Source organism: Suncus etruscus, chromosome X (genome assembly GCF_024139225.1).
Source record: "Suncus etruscus isolate mSunEtr1 chromosome X, mSunEtr1.pri.cur, whole genome shotgun sequence".
In the NCBI taxonomy this organism is placed as follows: domain Eukaryota; kingdom Metazoa; phylum Chordata; class Mammalia; order Eulipotyphla; family Soricidae; genus Suncus; species Suncus etruscus.
The window spans coordinates 86,357,805-86,368,834 of NC_064868.1; the positions used below are offsets into that span (position 1 = coordinate 86,357,805).

At 35.2% G+C, this 11,030-nt stretch overlaps 1 non-coding gene across 1 annotated transcript; it reads right to left on the reverse strand.

Annotated features, from left to right (window-relative positions):
* Positions 1 to 5,046: 5,046 nt before the first annotated feature.
* LOC126000338 (U6 spliceosomal RNA) lies at positions 5,047 to 5,149 on the reverse strand. Its single transcript, XR_007492684.1, has one exon. It is a non-coding gene; the product is annotated as a U6 spliceosomal RNA (small nuclear RNA).
* Between the last annotated feature and the right edge of the window lie 5,881 nt (positions 5,150 to 11,030).

An 11,030-nucleotide genomic window follows, 5' to 3' on the forward strand; every position in this document is an offset into this window, starting at 1 on the left:
GTGTTCTTCTTGGATTGACACTGGGATCAGGAAATATCTCGAAGTGTGGCCCTCAAAAAAGTCTGCTGCAACCAAGACCAGGTAGGGGTTAGAGTTGTGGGCTGATCCACTCCTATCTGCTGTCAGAATCTGGAGAGTTCAGTTCCCTGTGTTCTTCTTGGATTGACACTGGGATCAGGAAGTCAATTCAATTTCTTAATTTTTTGTTATCTGGCAATGCTCAGAAAATTCTCATGGCTCTGCACTCAGAATTCATGCCTGACAGACTTAGGGGTCCATGTGAGATTCAAGAGATCAAACTCAGCTCTGCAGCTTGCAAGGCAAATGCCCTACATGCTGTGCTATCACTCCAACCCCAATTTTTAATTATCTTGAAAAATTTGTATGCAGAGACAGTAATTGAACACAGGACCTTATACATGTAGATGTATGAATCTATTTTACTTAGCCTTATTCTTGACCTATGAGTTAATTTTATTATATATAATTATATTTAACTTTAGCTGATGTTTTTTTCTTATAGGTAAATAATAAAACAATGATTAATTTTATATGTTTTTTTTTGTTTGTTTTTTTTTTTTTTTTGGTTTTTGGGCCACACCCGTTTGACGCTCAGGGGTTACTCCTGACTATGTGCTCAGAAATCGCCCCTGGCTTGGGGGAACCATATGGGACGCCGGGGGATCGAACCACTGTCCGTTCCTTGGCTAGTGCTTGTAAGGCAGGCACCTTACCTCCAGCGCCACCGCCCGGCCCCAATTTTATATGTTTTAACAGAACTTTGTTATAAATTATCTCTTTCAAATTTAATCAAATGAAGATAAAAAAGTCAAACTTTTCTGTTGTCTAAATTTATCTCCAAAGGGGTAAAAGAGTAAAGCAATTTTCAAACATGTATAGTTTTCATGTAAAATATGTATAGTACTGACAATGTGTATAGTATTGACAGTGAAAATTTGATGAAAATTATATTCACTGAGAGACATTTTATATAAAATATATGAAAATATTTGTAAGATAGTATTAATTTATTTTATAATTTTTATAAAATATTTTGATAACAGCCTGAGAAGTATCTTACACAATTTTGGTCAAAATGAGCATACAGTCATCAGAAAAAAATATTGAAGTTTACAACAAAGATAACAAATACAATCCTAATAAAATAAAAAAAAAGCTTCTAGAGAGATAAGAAAGGAGGTATAGTGTTACTGTTACAGCCCTCAATTTTTATTGAGGTATTGTGATTTTTTATTAGTTAATGATAGTTTCAAGCATACTTTGTTCCAACTCCATCAACCACTAAAGTGCCCAATTCTCTTCACCAATATCTCAAAGGTGCCATTTCTTCAACACTCATGTAAATTGATTTCTATGGATTAACTCCCCAGTTCTATTGTTTTTGGTCATGTGTTGCCTCTTACAGTGTATTATTATATCCAACATATGAGGGAGACATCTTGTATCTACCCCTTTCTTTGACTGACTTCACTCTTCAAGATATTCTCTAGTTCTATTCATGTGATAGTAAATAGTATGATTTCATCCTTTCTTAAAAATACAGAGTATTCCTTTGTGTGTGTATTCATTGATCCATTTTTCCAGGTAATTAATAAACATATATGTAATATATAATAATATTATAATATATAATAAATATATATGAACATATTATATATATCCTCAAGGGATGGAATTAGGGACTTTGTTATGCAAATCAAATGCTTCAGTCCCTGTTCTATCTCTCCAGCCACATATCCATAAAGAATTATTTATATTTGGTGGGTGGGGTTGATTTTTTAATCATACTCAATGGTGCTCCGGGTTTAAACCTGGCTCTGCATTTAAAATTTTCTCCTGGCAGTGCTCAGGGGACAACATAGAATGTTGGAGATGGAATCTGAATCAACCAGCCACATGCAAGGCAAGAGTCTTACTTGCTGTACTATCTCTCTGACCTTGCCATAGGGAATTCTAATATATCTATATATCTATGTATATAGATATAGATATATAGATATAGATAGATATCTTTTGTGTTTGTTTTGTTTGGGGGCCACAACTTGAGATGCTGAGGGGCTACTCCTGGCTCTATACTCAGGAATTACTCCTGGGACCATAAAATATACCAAGGATTGAACCCATGATGGCCATGTGTAAGGCAAATGCCCTAGGTGCTGTACTATCACTCCAGATATATATAAATATATAATATTATATATATATTAAAATATAATATAAAAATTAATGGTGTGTGTGTCTTCTGGGGTAAATGCCAAAAAGTGGTATTTCTGGGAGTTCTATTTTTACTTTTCTGAAATAAGATTCATATTTGTTTCCATAAAGACTGAACCAGACATTACCACCTGCAGTGAATAGGGGTCCTTTCTCACCACAGCCCCTCCAATACTGTTATTTACATATGTTTTGGTAGATGCCATTATCACTAGTATGAAATATTTTATTAAGAAACATTTTAAAGCTAAATCAAGATAAAATTTATAGAATGATAATTATTAGTAAAAATAATAATGAAGGGTTTTCCAACAGGAAAAGCCAGGAAAACATTAACTTATTAATGAATCATACCAAGCTTTCAAATAATTAATATCAATCATCCTTTATTTTGCCAAAGACTTAAAAATGAGTGAAAATTTCCAAATACATTTCATGATCAATATTTCTTGATTCAAAATGCAGATGAGGGCAACTTAGAAAAAAAGAAAAACAATATGATATTATTCTGGTGAATATGAATTAAAAATAATTTTCCAGCATAAATACTAGAAAACAAATTTCAAGCATATATTACAGAAATGGCATTACATAGATCATTATGACATATTCTAGAAATGGATGCAATGATGGTTCAAAATATGGGAATCTGCACATGCTTTGAATTAGAGATTAGTCAACCTCTTGACATGAGATATGTATTTGTGGCTTTTATCTTTGTAAAATCCCAGGTTCTCTCTAGAGCATATTTATCTACCTTTTTCACCCAATACATTTTCTCAGTATTTTTTCTAAATAAAAAATTCTACTTCACTAAAAAGAGAAAATACAAATATACAAATCAATATTCATATACCATATCAAATAAAAGGAAGGATGAACATATCACTCAATAGGTGCAGAGAAACATTCAATTACACTCAACATCTTTTATATACAAAACTTCTCAATGTAGTGGGTCTAGAAAGAATATGAATTAACATAATAAATGTAATAAACTTTTGTGTTGTTTTTATTTCTTAACTCTAAAATACAGTAATATACTTGATTATAAAATAAACTAAAAGATTTGCTGAATACAATAAAGCAATATTATACTTGATTATAAAATAAACTAAAACATTTTATATTTATGATTCATAACAAAATAAATATGTCCAACTTAATAACTATTACTCAAAATAATATTGAAAGCTCTGACAAGAAATATTACTCAATAAAAGAAATTGCATCTACATTGAAACTGAAGAATTAACAGTTTTTTACATCCTAAAGTAAATAAAAAGTCCAACTTGAATAAAATAATAAGAAATAATAAATGATAAAATGATAGGCTAGAAAATTGACAAAACATGAACCATAGCTGAAAGAGAAAAGAATAAAAAAGAATTGCACTCCATTTGCATTAAAATAATTAAGTATCTGAAATGAATTTAACCAACAAGGTGAAAGACCTGGACATAGAAAATATGGCATAACTGGAAGTAATTAAAAAGACAATAAAAGGACCCGGAGAGATAGCACAGCAGCGTTTGCCTTGCAAGCAGCCAATCCAGGACAAAAGCTGGTTGGTTCAAATCCCGGTGTCCCATATGGTCCCCCGTGCCTGCCAGGAGCTATTTCTGAACAGACAGCCAGGAGTAACCCCTGAGCAACGCTGGGTGTGGCCCAAAAACCAAAAAAAAAAAAAACAAAAAAGACAATAAAATAGAAATATATGCCATTCCTATGAATTGGAAGAATTAACATTGTTAAAATGATGATTACAAATTTAATGTAATTCCTGTTAAATTCCAATAGCTTCTTTCACAGAAAGAGAAACATAAAATGTATTTGGAACCACAGAGGGCCACAATTAGAGAAAAAATAAAAGTGGGTAATAAAAAATGAAGATAATCTACTTCCTAGAGTCAAACTATAATATGAAACTATACATTTTCCTGTGTATGTAGCTTTCTAATACCAGTAGTAACAACATACAGAGCAGTTCTACTGCCCTTTCACTGCGTTGTGTTGCCCCTAGTAGTTAACGTTTTCTTCCACATCTTATCTGTAGCAAGGCTTCTTTTCTTACAGTTCAGTCTTCTGAAGGTCATATTAGGGAATTCATGTAGTATGCACTACATGCAACATTTTATCACTTGATTCTTTCATGTAGAATAATGTATTTGAAATTCTTTAGTAGTTGCTTGCTTTGCCCATATAACCAAGATCTCTAATTCCCAGAGGTCTGACTTTGACCACTGAGACTGAGTAGAATTTCTTGAACCATAATGAAAGACTCTATCATAGGCTTTGGTCTAGGATCTTTGCAAAAACCATGACGACTAATTACAGAAGACTGATTACAACAGTGATGGAATAGTATTTCTAGAACCATAAAGAAAGACTGTATCCTAGGCTCCATCCTATAATCTGTGCAAATAGCAATATCTCTAATTATAGAGGCCTGATTTTATCATCCACAACTGCTTGAAAAGTTTCCTGGCACCATAAAAAGACCTTGGGGTGTGAAAATGAACGTGTACAGAGCCTGTAGTTGTTCCTATGACAGTATGCTTCAGGGGTAGAGAAACACTGTATCCCTTAGGCCAAGAGAATTTACTTTCTAATTTTCACAATACTTATTGTGCCTATGCAAAAAAAAAAGGAAGCACAAAACCTTGCCACACCAGCCCTCCTTCCTTTATTTTAGTTCTCATGGTTCTTATTTAGTTGTTTTTTGTTGTTGTCATTGCTTTTGTGTTTTTGTAGTTGCTGATTTTTGTTTTTGTTTTTATTTTGTTTGCCTTTTTCTTTTCCATTTCTTTTTTTAATATGGAACCTGTCAGGAATTTGCATGTTATCCTTGCGCAGGGTTCATGCTAAACTTCTCTGTATCATTTCAATTTTAGTATATGTGCTGCTGAAGCAAGCATTCTTTTACATTTCTTCTTTTGAATTGATATTTACAATCTCTAGATGGACTCCTCCCAGTTTTTTTCTTTTTTCTTTTTTTACAAACAGAAGCACATAACTTGAATCATCTTGTTCTGCCTCATTGTGGGAGGGGGATGGATGGTACCAGGACCAAACAGTCATATGAACATTGAGTAGAAATTAAAAAATGATCAGACTTTGGGCCGGGCGGTGGCGCTAGAGGTAAGGTGCCTGCCTTGCCTGCGCTAGCCTAGGACGGACCGTGGTTCGATCCCCCGGCGTCCCATATGGTCCCCCAAGCCAGGAGCGACTTCTGAGCGCATAGTAACCCCTGAGTGTCACCAGGTGTGGCCCAAAAACCAAAAAAAAAAAAATGATCAGACTTAAACACTAAACTCAAAGTCAACAACAACAGAATAGATACCCAATCTACAACAAGCTATCCACAGAGGGGACCAGTTACACTAGCAGTCCAGGGGACAAATGAGGCAGATATGGGATGCATGCTGGGAGCAGGGGTGAAGGGAGGATAACACTGAGGGTGGGAATGCCCCTGATTCATTGTCACTATGTGCCTTAAATATTACTGTGAAAGATTCATAATTCACTTTGCTCACAATAAAAATTCTTTAAAAAGCCATAATATCAATAACTATGCTTTTAATTTCTGGACAATTCCCTTTGTTCAATGTTGTTATCCTTATAGAAACACACCAATTTAACAGAATGGACAGCTAACAAAAAGAGCTTACTAAACCTTTGCTGTTGTCTTAATGACTTTATTAGAGATACAATAATTTTACAAATAAAATTGCTACTACATGTTTTTCTTTTTTCTTTCTTTTTAACTTTTTTCTCTTTGTCTTTTTTCTTTTTATTATTTTTAATAAATTTACTTTAACTTATCTGGAAACAATGAATTTTGATCATAGTTGTCAATTTTGTAATACATTCTCTTTAGATAAAGTAAAATAAAAAGAGAACTTCTGTGTGATTTAAGCCAACCACTTTATAGCCATACACACACACACACACACACACACACACACAAATCCCCACTCAGTGGGTATATATATATATATCCTGTAATATTATTTGCAGTTTTATTTACAATAGATCAATAGATAACAGTTGGAAAACTAGCAGCCTATAGACAGATGACAAGAGAAAAATGTGGCATTTTTCAACTATTAGGCTTAATGAAATCTTGCCTTTTGCAACTTGCATGGAACTGGAAGACATTACGCTAATTGAAGCAAATTAGTGTACGGAAGACAAATATTTTATTATTTTACTCATGTGGAAAGTAAAAATACAAATTAATTAAACTGGGAGAAGTTCTTGGGAGAAATCTATAACTATGAGGAGAGCTCCTAGGTGATTTTAGAAGTGAAGCAATTCCTAGCTACATCTCTACTGGGTGCCTTGTGTCACATTTTCCTGAAGGAAGATCTGGAAGGCTCACTGTTATGGCTACAATGGCCACCTTAACTTGTAGGAAATACTTCATTTTTTTATCATTGGAAGTTTTTTATTGCCACACAGATGCATTCTTTCAACCTACATTTCTGTTTAGAGTGGAATTTCATTTATTTTTGGACCACACCAAAAGTGGACTCAGGGCTTACTCATGACTTTGAACTCAGAGATAACTCTTAGTTTGGTTCAGTGAACCATATGAGGTGCCAGTTATTGAACCCAGCTAGCCATGTGCAAGGCAAGTGCCATGCATGCTGCTGTGTATCTCCAGCCCCTCAGAATAAAGTTTATAGAATTGGTTTTAAAATAACCTAATCATCTATCTCCAAAAATTAATCAAATGAAAATAAAATTTACTGAAAAATAATGTCGCGTTAAATAAGAAAAATACTCAATCAAATAATAAACAGAGAAGCAATATATAATTTTAGTAAAATTATAATGTGATATTCAAAAATAAGATTAATAAAAATATAGGGTAATGAACCAAAAAGACCACATGTAAATGATCTGTATAATATAAAAGAAATGTTGCTAAAAGTCCTATAAATATGACAGTGAGGTAGATCTTAGATATATTACAGCATTTAAGGCTCAATTGTCATATTGGGGGCACAGAATTTTTACCAGAATGCCCATTTACTCAAAGTCATAAATATATATAGGAATCACTTTCACTCCTCTTTATTTGTATTTTTGGGGCCACATCCAGTCATTCTCAGAGGTTACTCCTGGATCTGCACTCAGAAATCAATTCTGGCTCAGGGGATTATATGTGATGCCAGAGATGTCCTGGGTCAGCTGCGTGCAAGGCAAATGCCCTACTGCTGCGCTATCAATCCAGTCTTTTTATTTGTATTTCTAAGGTTAGTTTTCCTCTGGAGAACATTCTCTAAAATTTCAGTCAATGTTGAATCCTCTTTGATATTTACTGTCCCCACTGTGTTGTGTAAATGAGACTGTTTTATTGATCTTTAAAGAAGTTTGATGAAGAGAATCCTAAGCAGTTTTGAAAGACAGTCTTCCCTTGCAAAGAAATGTGAGAGACTAGGGTGATAGTCCATAGGTAAAGTGTTTGCTTTACACATGCCCAAACTGGGTTTGATACTCAGAATCCGGAGCACCAGGACTTGTGGCCAAAATTGTTTTATGAGGAAAAATATTGAGTGAATGTAGATGTTTCATTTTTGCAATACACTCTTTCATATACTGTACATTTTTTTATATTTGGGGCACACCTGGCAGTGCTCAGAGGTAACTCCTATCTCTGCTCAGGAATACACTCCTAGCAGGTTCGAGGGACCACAGAGGATGCCAGGGATTGAACCTATATGCTAGGCAAATGCCTTACTAGCTGTTCTTTTGCTCTGAACTCCAGACCACATATTGAAAGGCTTCCACTAAATTGACCCTTAAAGCTAAAACGAGAGTACATAAACCCGACACAAGATAATGAGTGCACGGACACAGAATGAATTTGTTGAAGTCAGGTCTTTAGAATCCACCCAATAGCCTCAAAGTCAACCTAGAGATGATTGCATGAGCAACTGTAAAAGTGATTATTTCATTTTTGTTTGAGCATTGCATCTGGTGGTTCTCATCTCTTACTCCTGTCTGTGCACCAGGATCACTCCTAGTATTAATCAGGGCACCACATGAGGGCGCATGGGTTTGAACCCAGGTCAGCAGCATCCAAGGCAAGGATCCAATCTGATCTGCTATCATATCACTCTGGTCAAAATTGATGACATCGATGAGGAACTTTTCTCACTTTTGACTTGTTTATATATAAATAAAGCAAAAAAAGTAATTCAGGGGCCGAGAGATAGCACAGCTGCGTTTGCCTTGCAAGCAGCCGATGCAGGACCTAAGGTGGTTGGTTCAAATCCCAACGTCCCATATCATCCCCCATGCCTGCCAGGAGCTATTTCTGAGCAGATAGCCAGGAGTAACACCTGAGCACTGCCGGCTGTGGCCCAAAAAACTAAAAAAAATAGTAATTTAACATTTTTACCCATATATATTCTTGATTATATCAAATGGTCTAACTTTTCCTCTAGAAAACTTTACGTAAGAGTGAAAGATGGCCTGCGCCCCACACCCTACTTCAGACCTAGGGATTTTCCAGAACTAGGCCAGTTGCAACTGCTTCACACACCCTACCCCAGACTGTGGGAAGTCTTTGAGCACCGGGACCAGGCAAGGTTCTTCTGCACCCCACCCCTTACTCCAGACCAGGGGGATTCTTCTGGACAAGGACAGTTACCTTTGTGCCCCACACCCCATCCCAGACAGCGGGACTCTCTGAGCACAGGGAACAAACCAGATGCATCTGTGTCCCACTCCCTACCCCAAACCTAGAAAACTCTCCAGTGCCAGGCCAGGTGCTTCCACACCCCACTCCTATCCCAGACTGCGAGAATGCTCCTCCATGCACAAGGACCAATTACAGTCCAGAAGAGCAGACTACGTTATAAAACAACTTGACATTTTAACATTCAAAGCCACTAACTGCAAAGAAATATGAGTAAACTAAGGAAGACACTAGCAGCTGAGGAAGTAGAGAAATCCTAGCAAGTTTCCAAACTCAGCAAATCACAGAAGCCTAATATTTGAGGACATAAAATCGTCAATGAATGTCCAAGCAATAAAATTGGCAATGAATGTCCAAGCAATAGAAATCAAGGAATCACTGGCCTGCAAAATCAAGAAATTTATAGATGAACAATTCAACTAACTTAAAGAAGAACTTTTACAGAAGATGAGAAAATCCATAAAAATGGAATTAAGGGAAATAAAAAACATGGTAGCAAGCCATAATGGCAGAATTACACATTTGAAAGAGTGCATTGAGGGACTTGAAAATAAACTACAAACCAAAAATGAGAAGGAAGTCAATAAGGAAACAAACAATACGTTGAAAGAAAGTGTCAGGTACCTAATGAATAAAGACAAAAGAAGTAACCTATAAATAGGAGGAATACCGAAAAGGTAGAAAAAAGGTAAAGGGGAAAATCAAGTAGTGAAGGAAATAATAGTAGAAAAATTTCCCACCCTTTGGAAAGAAACAACTGTACAAATACAGGAGGCAAGAAGAGTCTCTAAAAATAAATCATAAAAGACCAACAACAAGCCATATAGTAATCCAAATGGTAAACAACAAAGAGAAAGATTAATATTAATATCTTAAAGCAATAAATGATGGGGAAAAACCTCAAGTACAAAGGAAGTAACATAAGAATCAAATTAGATATCCCATTTGAAACAATTCAAGCAAGAAGAGAGTGGAATGACATATTTAAATGACTGAATGAAAGAAACCTCCAATCTAGGGACCACTACCAGCAAAACTCTCATTCATGTAGGAGGGAGGACTAAAACCATTATCAGACAAAAAAGAACTCTCATTATTTGTGCTAAACAAACCAGCTCTCAATGAACTACACAAAGTTGTATTACACAATCCAAACCCCCGATTGTAACAACAACCAATCAATTCAATAAAATAGCACAACATCCTGCACTGTCAATAATATTCTTAAATGTCAATGGACTAAAATTCCTCATTAAAGGACACAGAGTAGAGGGTTGGATTAGAAAACAAAAAACAGGTATCTGCTGCCTTCAAGCAACGCACCTAAAAGTACAGTATAGACACAGACTTAGAATAAAAGGATGGAATTCAATTATTCAAGTGAATGGAAAACCAAAAAATAAAGAGCTGGGACAACCAATTTTATATCAGACCAAATTGTATTCAACTTCAAGAAAGTACTCAGAGACAAAGAAGGTCACTACCTTCTGATCAGGAAAATATTAGACCAAGAAGTACTAACTCTGATCAACATTTAATCACCAAATGTAGAGCCAGAAAAATATGTAAGGCATTTGCTTACAAACCTAGAGAAACATATGGAAGGAAATGTGGTAGTAGTAGGAAATTTCAATACACCATTATCACCACTAGACAGATTCACTAGTTAGAATACTAGCAAAGACACAGAGTCCTAAATGAGAAAATAGAAGGACTAGAATTAATGGACTGATATAGGGCCCTCCACCTCCAGCAAACAGAATACACATTTTTTCATGTGCACATGGAACCTTCTGTACAATAAATCATGCCTTCGATATAAATTTAACTTTCACAAAGTTACAAATATAAAGATTATAAGAAGTACCCTATCAGATCACTATGCAATGGAGATCAAGATTGACTGTAAAAAGAAGGTCTGGAGAAAATTATAACACCTGGACACTAAGGAACATGCTGCTCAAGAACAGCTGGATCAAGGAGGAAATCAAGAAAGATATAAAAAATTCTTTGAGACTAAAGATAATGAAGAAATTAATTATTAAAATTTGTGGAACACAGCAAAATAAGTAATTAGAGGGAA